We start from the raw sequence: 14,118 nt of genomic DNA, 5'->3' as shown, positions 1-14,118 counted from the left end.
ATCAGTCAATCAGTTGAAAGGGGAATTTCCTTGGGGGTGTGGCCTGCCTTCAGAATGTGAATGGATGTCTGGCAAGGATCTCTCTCTCTCTTTCAGTCTGTCTCTCTCTTTCTGTCTGTCTCTCTCTCTGGACCTTGAACTCTTGTTATCTCCTGATCTCCAGCCTGGGACATAAGCCTGCAGAAGTATCCAGCCTACTGCCTGACCTATGGATTTAGGATTTGCCAGCCAGCCCCCACAATTGTAACTGTGCAAGCCACTTTCTTGAAGAAAATCTCTCTCCATATATATATGTATACACACACATCTCACTGTCTCACTGGTTTTTCTTCTCTGGAGAACATAGAGTAAGACGTGGTAAAAAGATCAATTCAAAGGGCAAGATAGGTCAATAGATTGTAATGTAGCAGAGTAAGAAAAATTCATTGATATGGTTTCAGATTCTACATCACAACTAACCCTTAAGAAACTACTACTTGTTGAGTGTTGGCATATGTCATGGATTGAATTATGTCCCCCAAAAATGTGTGTATCAATTTGGCTGGGCCATGATTCCTGGACTGTGTGATTTTCTTATATGTTGTAAACCCTACCTCTATGATGTTAACGAGGGAGGATGGGTGGCAGTTGTGTTAGAAAGGTAGGACTCAGTCTACAAGATTAGATTGTATCCTGAGGCAATCTCTTGAGATATAAAAGAGAGAAGCGAGCAGAGAGACAGGGGGACCTCTTACCACCAAGAAAGCACTGCCAGGAGCAGAGCATGTCCTTTGGAGCTGGGGTCGCTGCACGGAGAAGCTCCTAGTCCAGGGGAACATCGATGAGAAGGCCAACAGAGAGAGAAAGACTTCCACTGGCACTGATGCCCTGAATTTGGACTTTTAGCTTACTTTACTGTGAAGAAATAGATTTCTGTTTGTTCAAGCCATCCACTTGTGGTATTTCTGTTGTAGCAGTACTAGATAACTAAGACAGAATTTGGTACCGAGAGAGTGGGGTGCCACTCTAACAGATACCTAAACTGTGGAAGCGGTTTTGAAACTGTGAATGGACAGAGCAGTGGCAGCAACAGAGGACCAGCAACAGCAGACAACCTGCAACAGCAGAGAAGTGGCAGTGGCAGAGAACCAACAGCAGCAGAACCAGGAGACCAGTGCGAGACGGCACTGGAGCTGACCCACAGAGCAAGAGAGCTGAGTGCCTGCGCGCGGGAGGCTTCCTGGCGGAGTGGGGTGCCTCCGGGCACTTACTGGTGGAGCTACTGAGCCTTGGAACACTTGCCCCAGCAGGGCAGAGGTGGGCATGAGGCCTGAGGGCCAAGAGGCCACAAGAAACAGAAGCAGAAGCAGAAGAGACAAAGGACACAAGAAGCCGAGCTGTCTCAGTCTCAAAAGGTATGGCCATCACCTCAGGGGTTTCAAAGGGGGAAGCCATGGCCTCTGGTGCTTCTAAGGGTGGAGTCGCCACTCAGATGGACTGGGAGAATAGTGAGCCTAAAGCCGAGGGAGCAGAATTGCTGTCCCAGTGGGCCTGGAAGGCAGAGCTGAAGCCCAGGGCCCAGGGGCCTCCACTCAGAATCTGGAGAGTGTGGCCAATACCTAGAGTCTGGAGGGCAGGGCCATTGTGTAAATTGTCTCAGAGGACAGAAGATTATTTTCAAAGCCTTGAGGGCTAATGTAATGTGTTCTGCTGACTTGCTTGGTGTCTGTTATCCCTTCTTTCCCTCCAGTTTCTCCCATTTGTAATGGAAATGTCTAGCTTGTGCCTGTTCTGCCATTGTACCTTTGGAAGCAGATAATTTGTATTCTAGATTGCACAGATGAAGGGGAATTTTTGGATTTTGGACTTAGAGTAAAGGCTTTTGCTATGTTATGATGGGGTGAATATATTTTCCATGTTGCAAGGATGTGATTTTTTGGGGGCCAAAGGGTGGAATGTCGTGGATTGAATTATGTCCCCCCAAAAATGTATGTATCAGTTTGGTTGGGCCATGATTCCTGGTATTGTGTGATTTTCCTATATGTTGTAAATCCTACCTCTATGATGTTAATGAGGGAGGATGGGTGGCAGTTGTGTTAGTAAGGCAGAACTCAGTCTACAAGATTGGATTGTATCCTGAGGCGATCTCTTGAGATATATAAGAGAGAAGTGAGCAGAGAGACAGGGGGACCTCTTACCACAAAGAAAGCAGTGCCAGGAGCAGAGCATGTCCTTTGGACCCTGGGTCGTTGCGTGGAGAAGCTCCTAGTCTCGGGGAACATTGATGAGGAGGCCAACAGAGAGAGAAAGCCTTCCCCTGGAGCTGACTCCCTGAATTTGGACTTTTAGCCTACTTTACTGTGAAGAAATAAATTTCTGTTTGTTCAAGCCATCCACTTGTGGTATTTCTGTTATAGCAGCACTAGAGACTAAGACAGCATACTTTCTCAAAAGAATATTTACAATTATCTAAAAAGGCTATTAAAATGCTCCTCATTTTTCTAACTACTATCTGTGTGAGGCCAGCGTTTCTTCATATATTTTTGCAAAATTACATACATTAGCAAAACTAATTTAGAAGCAGATATGGGAATCTAGCCGTCTTCTGTTAAGCCAGATGTTAAAGAGATCTAGACTCCTAGGTGTCCTCAGAGACTAGTTATTGAACTGATGGACTTATTAAAATAAATCTGGAAAACCTTATCTTAAAACTATTTTCTTGTAGCAAATAGTAGAAATTACAATGATTTCAGGACCTAGTTCTGATACAAAACGTACAGATCCTCATATTTTTGGAGAACAATTGATTCTACACCCACGGAAGTCATGTAGTTGTGGCAAATCAAATATTCCCAGATGTCAGCAGCCTAGTACCAGCGAGGTCAGATGAACAATATTGCTGTTGTTAGCTACCATAGAGTCAGCCCTCAATTCATGGCAACCCCACATACAATGGACCGTTGTGATCTACAGGATTTTCATTGGCTGATGTTTTGGAAGTAGATCACCAGGCCTTTCTTCCTAGTCTGTCTTAGTCTAGCAGCTCCACTGAAACTTGTTCAGCATCATAGCAACATGCAATCCACCAGGGATAGATGGGTGGTGGCTGCACTTGAGGAGCATTGGTCAGGAATGAAACACTGCTTTCCCACATAGAAGATGAGGATTCTACCACTGAACTGACTACTGTGCTCTCAGATGAACATATTTTTATTGATATTTTTCACTCATTAAGCCTCATCTGCATACTTCAGAACGTCAGCTTGCCCTCTTCAGGATCATGCACTCCTATACCCCACTAGTGTTTCTGACACTATCGAAGTGTATTTCATTCATGCTTGTGAATCAATTAAGTTTGCTGGGAACCTCTGTCCTGTTTTATGTGGCTCAAGCCACAGCCAACATTGTTGATGCTTTGCTTCAGCCTACTGAAAAACAGATGGGCTTAATCTCATCACATCAGTCACCACTGCTCTGAGGAAGCTGGGAGGATGTCTATTTCCTAGAAAGTGGAAATGTAGTGAGCACTCCAGCAGAGATTATGAGCTATAAAACAGGAAGAGACATGCTGCCTGTTGAAGGACATGGGAAAAAATATCGATGCCATAAAAGTAGCTTCCAAGGAAAGCTGGGCTCTGATGGAGACCAGCCGTGGAGTCTAGCTTAGCACTAGGCAAGGAGTGGGGTGGGGGAGATTAGGTGATGAGAAACTGAGCTTCCACAAAGGGCATAACTGAATTCACAATTTGGTTTGTGAAAACATTCTGGTAAAATGAAAGTGGTCAAAGAAAACTGTGGTTCCCATGACTTCAAGATACCCCAAAAGGTCTATAAAGCCCTCTCCTCCAGTGAGAGTAGAAGATGTGACTCAACAGCCTAATACTTCTCCCTTAGCCCTGCTGGCGCAGTGGTTAAGAGCTCAGCTGCTAACCAAAAGGTCAGCAGTTCAAATCCACCAGCTGCTCCTTGGAAATTCTATGGGGCAGTTCTACTCTGTCCTATATGGTCGCTATAAGTCAGAATTGATTCTATGGCTGTGGGTTTGGTTTTTGGTATCAAGGGTTACCTGATCTATGGCCCATTTCCTCCAATCCTGCTTTTCATCAAAAGATAACAAAACAATGACTGTTTAATGAGTGACTCCTTCCAGGGAGGAGAGTTGCCTTAACTCAGAGAGGAACATCTAGTGTTGGAAATTTAAGAGGCTGGCAAGAATTGCAGAACTCCTAACAGCTGACAGTAGCTGCCAACTCTACCAGTACCAGTTGCCATTGAGTCACTTTTGACTCATGGCGACCTCATGTATGTCAGAGTAGAACTATGCTCCACAGGGTTTTCAGTGGCTGATATTTTGGAATTAGATCATCAGGCCTTTCTTCTGAGATACTTCTGGGTGGGCTTAAATCTCCAACCTCTCAATTAGCAGCCAAACTACTACTTACACATATGCCTAGTCTGGAAGTTGACCATTTTTCTCTGTCTACTGCCCTCAGTTTTCTGTGTTTTAAAGGTCACACTTGGAGGAAAGAAGTCTCTGAAAATTGAGAATCTCAGAAGTCATCCCTCAAGCACTTCAGTGAGCTTCTGGGCCCCTTTTGTCTCTTAAACTGTCAGTGTGTGTTTATGGATAATAAACTTATTTGATATTTCAATAAACACAACATTCATCATGAGGATAAGTACGATGTAGGACAAGTTTCTATCATTTATTCAAAATTATTTTTAATTATCCATGCTGAAATGTATCTTCGTAAATGATAACAAGTATGATCTGATTGGACTTAGCCTTCAGAAATCAATTTTTAAAGGCTGTGATCAAACTTCATTTGGTTGTTTGATTTAAAGGAGATAGACTATACCAAACAGTGTCATTAAAAAAAAAAAAAAAAAAATGGAGGCTTCATCTAAAAATGGTGGAGCTTAATCATATTTTCTGTAGTGCTTTAGTGGTTTATTTATTTGTGGGCGAATTATTTGTGGAAGTCATTAGAATAGCCATCAGGAGTCCTGTGGTTTCAACAGACAACCTAAAAAGGATAAAGGGACATCAAAGCACCTGAGTAGATACCCCTGTTGTCTGGAGACTTTGTTGCATATCTCAATAACCAGGGTTGAATATCTAAAGACACACTGTACAACTGGGTATAGATAGAGATAAAGAGAAAACCTTTACCATCTCTCTCATTATCATCTTCAACTCTGTTCCTTACCCCTTGCTCAATAAAGCATCTCCTTTGAATCTCACCTGGATATTATGGCAGCAGCAGGTAACAAGGTATGGAATCCTAGGTGGGGCAGTTAAGTGCTGGGCTACTAACTGAAAGGTTGGCCGTTACCATCTACCCAGAGGCATCTCGGAAGATAAGCCTGGAAATCTGCTTCCAAAAAATCATATCCATGAAAACCCTATGGAGCAGTTCTACTCTGCACACGTGGGGTCGCCATGAGTTAGAATTAACTCAGAGGCAACTGGTTTTGTTTTTTAGGTAATAATTGTACACCATCGAGTCAATTCTGACTTATAGTGAACCTGTATGGCAGAGTAGAACCCTCCAGGAGCAGACTGCCACATCTTTCTGCCTCAGAGCAACTGATGGGTTTGAACAACTAACCTTTCGGTTAGCAGCCAAGCACTTAACAATTATGCCACCAGGGCTCTTTTTAGCTAATGGAATAGAGTAGAAAACAAAGCTAAATAGATGTGATGGTGAGAGAAGAAGAAGAACCCATAGCGGGTTGTGATTATATGTAAAGTGGGAGGAGAAGATTCAGGTCTGTTGGGAATAGGCTTGCTCACTCACATCAAGCCTAGGTTATGCTTGCTGTGACCCATATTAACAGACAGGTGTTTCTGGACACCTCCACATCATAGATAGCAAATAGATATCTTCTGTTATGCTGACACCATTTGATGGATAATGTGTCTTGTGTGCTGTGTTTAAAAAATTTTGAGGCTACATAAACCAGACTTCATCAGCCTGAGACCAGAAGAACTAGATGCTGCCCAGCTACCACAGTGACCGCCCTGACAGGGAGTGTAATAGAGAGTCCCCGACAGAGCAGGAGAAAAGTGGGGAATAGAACCCAAATTCTAGTAAAAAAGAGCAGACTCAATGGTTTGATTGAGACTGGAGGGACCCTGGAAGACATGGCCCCCGGGTTCTCTGTTGGCCCAAAACTAAAACCATTTCCGAGACCAACTTTTCAGACAAAGATTAGACTGGACTACGGGACATAAAATGATACTCGTGAAGAGTGTGCTTCTTAGCTTAAGTAGATACATGAGACTAAATGGGCAGCTCCTGTCTGGAGGTGAGATGAGAAGGCAGAGAGGGTCAGGAGCTGGATGAATGGACATGGGAAACCCGGGGTGGAAAGGAAAAGTGTGCTATCACAGTATGGCGAGAGCAACTAGGGTCACAAAACAATGTATATATTAATTTTTGTATGAGAGACTAACTTGAATTGTAAACTTTCACTTAAAGCACAATGATAAAAAAAAAAGATCCTTAAAGTATATTAACCAAATAAAGAAATGATACATTTCCTCTAGGAAAAAAAATTTGAGGCTAAATTTGGGCTATAGGGGAGAGAAGGTTGTGGTTCATTAGCAATGTCTACCGTGGGCATGACAAGGGAGATTGCAATATGTGTCTGGCATTTTACCACCCTTGTTCCACGAGCTTCCAAGTGGCCTGCTAAATGTGTAACTATCTCTTCTTTCCACACTTTCAAGTTCTAAGATCACTTGGTACCTGATGACACTGCCTGGCATAAGAGGCTGTAAGCGTATGACAGTTTCTGAGCAGGGCACTTCTGTCTTATCCTATCCTTCCACTTCCAGAAGACACTAGGATTTAACCCTCCATGTTCATTTTCTCCCAGCCCTCTTCACTAATCTTGTTCCCAGAATAATTTTTCCAAGATTCAGCCAGAGATGCTTTCCATCAGTCTCTGTATTCTCCCAAATAAGTGGCATACACAAAAACTAAACTATTCATGAGGGAGAAAGGACTCGGTGGAACTCTTCCCCTGGGCCAGTTAGATCCCTAGAACAGTGCAAGTGAAATGGCAGCCACATAGCTGTTTCTTATTTGTTCCCTTCCCTTGACCAGCCAGCAGGATGAGAGTAGTTTTTTTAGGAAATCCAAGCTAAAAATTGCTCATTCCCTCTATTTATATTGCATTTTAACGTAATCGGTTGTCGTTCCCCATTTGTTTGGAGGTGGTGACACAGCTCAGGGGCCTGAGGATGATGCAGTGAATAAACAGAGATAGAGAAAGGGAGCATATACATGAAAAAACCCATAAGCAATACTTGTTCTTATTTATAGTGACAACCCCAAGCAAAGTATAAAAATATATTTAGGGAGATGACAGCTTTGTTACTTCTTGATCACAAACCGGCATTTAGGAATTCATTTTTGTGAGCAGTTAAAAAGGGCTGCACCTTGATAAAGCAGGATAAGGAGAAAAGAAAGAAGTCAGGCGAAGGGCAATCTGTCCTAACTAAAACCAGGGCAAGGACCAGTGTGCTAAACAGAAGGGAGATTTTCAGATTATTGTTTGTGGAGTACCCTGGACTGGGCTAGATGAATATCTCTTCCCATTCGGAAATCAGAAGGCCAAGAAGGCTAGAAGTCTTTAGATTTCCCTTCCAGTACTAAGATTTATGGGGCTCCGGTGGCACAGTGGTTAAGCGTTTGTCTGCTGACCAAAAAGTTGACAGTTCAAATCCATCAGCTCCTCCTTGGAAACTTTATGGGGCAGCTTTCCTCTGTCCTATCCAAAAAAAAAAAAAAACCTGTTGCCATCGAGTCGATTCTGACCCATAGTGACCCTAGAGGATAGAGTAGAACTACCCCATAGGATTTCCAAGGAGCAGCTGGTGGAGTTGAACTGCCAGCCTTTTGGTTAGCAGCCATATCACTTAACCACTGTGCCACCAGGGCTCCACTCTGTCCAACAGAGTCGCTATAAGTCAGAATCGACTCAATGGCAATGGGTTTTTTTTTTTTTTTACTAAGATTTATATTTGATAAGTAAAACATTTACTCCTCAATTTATCTCACATCAAAATAAGGGAAGAAAAAAAGGTCCATGAAAATATTTGAGGCATTACTTATTCCTGTGTTAAGTAGAGGCAGTTTGTAACTTATAAATGGGTCCATGTTTGAACAATTTAGCTTAAGTATGCTTTGTGCTAAGCCCCAGAGATACAATGACATGGACTCTGCTCTTAAGAAATTTGCTGCAATGAAACCAAAAGTTTATTTGGAAGTTAGTTTGAAACTTGTAATGCCTTTTCATAGAGATAATGTAAATATGATAATTGGTTCTCAGTTCCCAATTCCGTTGTTCCTGGAGTGTTATTAAGATAGGACTATTTCAACTCTTCTTTTACTGGCACTGTGTTATTCTTTAATGGCGGGGAAAATGTACTTTGAGCGCCGATCTAGGACATGAGAGGCATGTTTCTGAAAGCGTTCACTTGAACATCTGACTTCTCTGGTGTTAGGTCACTTTAAAAGGGTGAAGCGCTGGGGGGAAGGGAGTAGAGTCCCCCTACCTACAGAGACATCGTCCATGACCCCTCCCCCATGTATGAGCACCTGACAAAGCTAACTCTGACTTTGGCTCCAAATATCTCACCATGGCTTTTGACAACTTTCCTCTGGTTCTATCCTTGCTGTCCATGCTTCACTGGTCCATCCAACCTGGCTAGTCTTAGAGCATTTGCAACCTATTTTTACATTATATAAATTCCCACGCACCACCTACCTCTGGGCTAGCCATTCCTCTACTCCTGGTTTATCTCCCCATGGCTGTCTCAGCCCTTCCACATTGGCTGATCCTGACTCTGAACACTCAATTTCTGTGAATCTGCTTCCACCCACCAGAACTTATCTTGGTCTTGGTGAGGCATCACCCTTGATTTGTGGTCCTGTCTCCCAGTAAGCATCCTCCACTGCCCTCACCCACTCTCACACGTACTCCTTGGTAATAGAAGAGGGGAGAAAGTTCTCCATCAAGGAGTACAAAGAGGGAAAAAGGGTGATATTTCTGAACTTCAGTTACTTATTAACTCTATAATTGTTTAAGAGAGTTATGCCTCTGAATCAGCTCCCTGTTCATTTGAAAGGGGCTATTTTGGCTGTGTAATATAGTTTTTTTCTTAAAATGCTGTCTTGACACGGTCTTGACGCCCTGGCTGGAGGCCAGTCAGTTCCCCTTCTTGAGCAGCTGATTAAGTCCACTCTCCAACCGCTCCCGTTATTGGGCTCTTACACTCCTGGACCACTATGCACCCATCCTAATTGCCCCAAGACTCAGTGTCTAACAACTAGGGACAGCCCTAGGGACAATTTTCCTAGGGACAGGAAATTAGATGCTGTCAGAAACACTGGATTCAGGGTCTCTGTATCTCATCAGCTTTGTCACTTTTGATAAATCACTAAACCTCTCATAGTTTTATTTTCATGAAGTATACAAAAAAAAAAATCCCCCCAAACAAAAACCCATTGCTGTCAAGTTGATTCTTACTCATGGTGACTCCGCGTGTTAGAGTAGAACTGCTCCATAGTGTTATCTTGGCTGTAATCTTTATGGAAGCAGATCACCAGGCCTTTCTTCTGTGACACCACTGGATGGGTTGAAACCATCAACCTTTAGGTTAGTTAAAAAGTGCAAACCGTTTGTGCCACCCAGGGACCTTCTTTATTAATTATAAAATGGAGTAATTATAACTTACAGGAGTCTGAGGAAGATTTAGGACATCATGGTTTTGTGGTTTCGGAAGCTCTTTGTAGACTATGACATACAATTCGAATGTGAAGTGTTATTAGAACTTCATATGGAGGCAAGGCAGATTTTCTAAATCTCAAATCTCTCATTCCACTCAACCACCATTGGCAAATTTGTAAGTTATGCAAGTTCTGTGATTGGCACATTCTTCCCAACTCCAATTTTGGCCACTCTCGCCTCTCTTCACACTTATGATTTTATTTCCATGTCTTCATGATGCTCACTGGCTGTCCAAAGCCTACAGCCATAGTAGCCATCTTGCTCTGCTCTCAACAGATTCAGGACGGTGAAAAGAAGCAGGTAACTTGCAGAGCCAAGTAGGTGACTTGGAGAGCCTTTGAGCCAAAATCTGGTGGATAGAAAAACATCCAAGTACTGTTCTCTTTTCTGGGGCTAACTTGTTATTTCCAATACAGTACTCTTTCTGGAAGCTTAATCTTTATGCTTCTTCATCACCTCCTTCCTTGGTCTTGAATTATTCTGAAAATGCCTTATGATTAACACTTCTGTTCGACCCTTCCACAAAGACTGATCATTATATTTCTGATTTTGACTGGGGCTGCAACCTCTATTTCTGACAACCCCTTTGCTTTACATTTTCTTGTTGGTTTTGGATCCATACTGCCTCTGAACCATGGGTAACATAGGGATAAGGTCTGTCGTTCAACATGCATAAACTCATTTAGTTTACTGCAAGGTAATCATGGCAAGGCATGCAAGTAAGACCTCACAACATTCATTTAGAACTGGAGAATCAGAATTAACAATTACAATGTTAGTTCAGTGGTAGGACTTCAGTCTTTTACTTTTAACGAGAAGTATTTGCCTCTACCTTTTCTCAGTGAGTAAGTAGAAATTCAGGGTTTATATGTGAATTTGTTACCTTGGCTCCACATAACAAGAGCCAGTGTGACGTCAGAGACCGTGTGTTATGCCTTTTCTCCAGGGTCAGAGATTAGCCAAATGACGCATTCTTTTCTCCTAGGTTAGAGATTAGGGAGGCTGTTTAGACTTATGTCTCAAGGCTACTTTATAAAGATTTACCTATGTTATGTCATATTTTATCACAGCATGTCAAGTTATAGTCAATTTAGAGATTTTTTTTAACTTAAAAGTTGTTTTATCACATTCTTCACATACTTCTGTTTCTATGTCTATGTTTAGAAATTTCTAAATAACTTTCTTATGACTTACAGGTTTCTAATGACTTAGAGTTAATATGAGAGAGCCTCACAAAGGTAAACATATTTCTATTTCATATTGTGAGTGCTTATACATATGCATTTTGAAAGCATAATAGTGACTTATTTATACCTTACGGGATTTAAGATCATTATAGAAACATACAAACAAGGTTCATCAGGACTGTCTTGAGCCCTTCCTCTAATACACCTGCATTATTTCTGCTCTGATTTCTCTCACCCATTATTAACTCTGATCTTTGTTCCTTTACCATCTGAAATATTTAATGATCTGCTACTGGGTGATAGTGTGAATTTTATAATGGACTTGAGTATACAATACTTTAAATTAAAGTAATGGCTGTCTAAAAGTGAAAATTCAGGCATGACAGTTACTCATTGAGGAGAATCATATCAAATCATCTGAGGGTTTAGAAACTCTGTTCCTGTGTGGAAATGGCTCCTCACCTGAATTCTCTGTCCTCTCTGTTACATATGCTCCTTGATCCTCTTTCCAGATACTTTCCTCCCTTCAACTCTTCTCCCACTGTATGAGACAAACTGAAAACACAAACTAACAGATTTTACTCCCTGGGAACTAGCATAATAACATCAAGGCTTCCCAAACAAGACCTAAAACCAAATATACAATGTGTAGTAATAACCTTAATGAAAATTTTAAAGGACTTCTAAAGAAAACTATAAATCTTCACTGTGGAGAATAAAACAAATCTTGAAATATATGGGGAGGCATAGAGTCTTGATTCTGTAACATAAGACTAAAACTTGTAAAAATTCTACCAAATTAATTTCTAGGTTCAATGTAATTTCAACAAAAATTATGGGGTTTTTTATAAAGAGTCTAAATGTCACCTCAATGATTAAACAACTAAGATAGCCAGTGCATTTTTTTAAGAGTATTAATGAAGAACTTGCTTTACCAAATCACAACTATATAATAAATCCTTAATAATTTTAAACAGAATGGTGTTGGTACATGACTCAACTGACAGATCAAAACAGATCAAAATGGACAGCCCACAGACAGATCTTGGCCTGTGGAGCATTTACTATTTGGGGATTGATCATGTAAATGAACAAATGATGCTGGGGCACTTGTTTAAACATGGCGGGGGCGGGGGGTGAGGTGGGGAAGACAGGTACAATCTCCACTTCCTGTACCGAAAAATTCCAGGTGGATTAGGAATGAAAGTAAATAATGAAATTGTTTCAGAGCCGGGGGGAAGAAAAAGGAATATCAATATTTAACTGTTCTAAAGATAAGGAAGGACTTTCTAAGCATAAAATAAATAGAAGAAATCACAGCAGGATGGGGGGAGAGGGACTATCAATAAATTTGTTTACCTAAAAATGAAAAGTTATGTGACATATATAACATTTAAAGACAAATGACACATTGGGAAACATTCATGACAAATGATAGGGGATATAAATCTATAATATGTTCATACAAATCGATTAAATAAAAAAAAAAAATCTTTAAACCCAATAGAAAAATGATCAAAATAATACAGCCAGCAATTCTCAGGAAATGAAATGTAAATGTCCAATAGATATATAAAAATGCTCAGCTCCACCAATAATCCAAGAAATATACATTAAATAATAATAAAAAAATTTGCCACCCTAAGAGTGCTAAAGAGTAAAAAATTTCCCATTCAGTACTTGAAAGATGTTAAGCCTGAAAACTGGTACAACTTATATGGAAAAAATGTGTCATTATGTTCAAAACCAAAAACCAAACCGATTGCCACTGAGTCGATTCTGACTCATAGTGACCCTGAAGGACAGAGTGGAACCGCTCCATAGAGTTTCCAAAGAACGCCTGGTAGATTTGAACTGCCGACCTTTTGGTTAGCAGCCGTAGCTCTTAACCACTGTACCACCAGGGTTTCAAAGCACCATGAACATTCATATTTTTTATCTATTAATTCTGTAACTGAAGACTCATCCTGAAACAATAATCAGATATATGCTCAACTTATTAGACTTCATAGGATAATTTTAATGTAAATAAAATAACTGTAAATGTCCAGCAACAGAGGAAAAATTTTAAATTATGATATATCCACACCATAAAAGTAGGCACTAAATCATGAGTAAACCAAAAAAAACCCCATTGCCATCGAGTCAATTCCAACTCATAGCGACCCCAAGTGACACAGTAGAACTGCCCCATACAGTTTCCAAGGCTGTAATCTTTACAGAAGCAGATTGCCAGGTCTTTCTTTCAAAGAGCAGCTGGTAGATTCAAACCATTGACCTTTCAGTTAGCAGCCGAGTACTTAACCATTGTGCCAGCAGGGCGCCTAAATCATGAGTACACATAATACTTAATAATATGCAAAATTGCTCATAAGGTGTCAAACAAAAATAAAACACAATACAGAGTAGGATTAAAAGAAATCGTAACAGCAATCTCATCATATGATTTTATTTAACTATAGCTTGTATATCAGGGTGTTTCAATATACATCACTCATTTGATCCTTACACTTATCCTTGTTTGGTAGAAAGAGAAAGTATTACTTGCCTGCTTTAAATTGATGAGGAGATAAATTCAAATCTGAATTTTTATCGTCCTACTTTCTGCACTTTCTTTCCCAAGGTCGGTGAAATGCACAAAGAGATACTTAAAACAATTATAGACTGGTTTTCACTTATGCATTTGTTCAACAATTTTTTTTTTTTTGTACTTTAGATGAAAGTTTACAGAGCAAATTAGTTTCTCATTAAACAATTAATACACGTATTGTTTTGTGACATTGGTTGCCAACCCCACAACATGACAACACTCTCCCCTTCTCAACGTTGAGTTACCCATTACCAGCTTTCCTGTCCCCTCCTGCCTTCTAGTGTTCGCCCCTGGGACGGTGTACCCATTCAGTCTTGCTTTTCAACAAGCATTTTTTTGAATGGCTAGTATCTGCCAGACTTTCCTCTGGGCATACAGTGGTGAACAAGAATTAGAGGTTGCACCCCTGTTGGAATGTAACACTAAGGAAGGGAGACGATAGACCAAAAGTAAATACACAAACAACATAATTTCAGACCCTGATAAGTGCTAAGAAGAAAATAAACAGAGTGCCTTGGTGGAGCGTTAGGGTTTGTAGAGAGAGAGGAACAGTGGCTT

This window comes from Trichechus manatus, unplaced genomic scaffold (assembly GCF_000243295.1).
Source record: "Trichechus manatus latirostris isolate Lorelei unplaced genomic scaffold, TriManLat1.0 scaffold00033, whole genome shotgun sequence".
In the NCBI taxonomy this organism is placed as follows: Eukaryota; Metazoa; Chordata; class Mammalia; order Sirenia; family Trichechidae; genus Trichechus; species Trichechus manatus.
Note: the sequence above shows the minus strand (reverse complement) of the source record.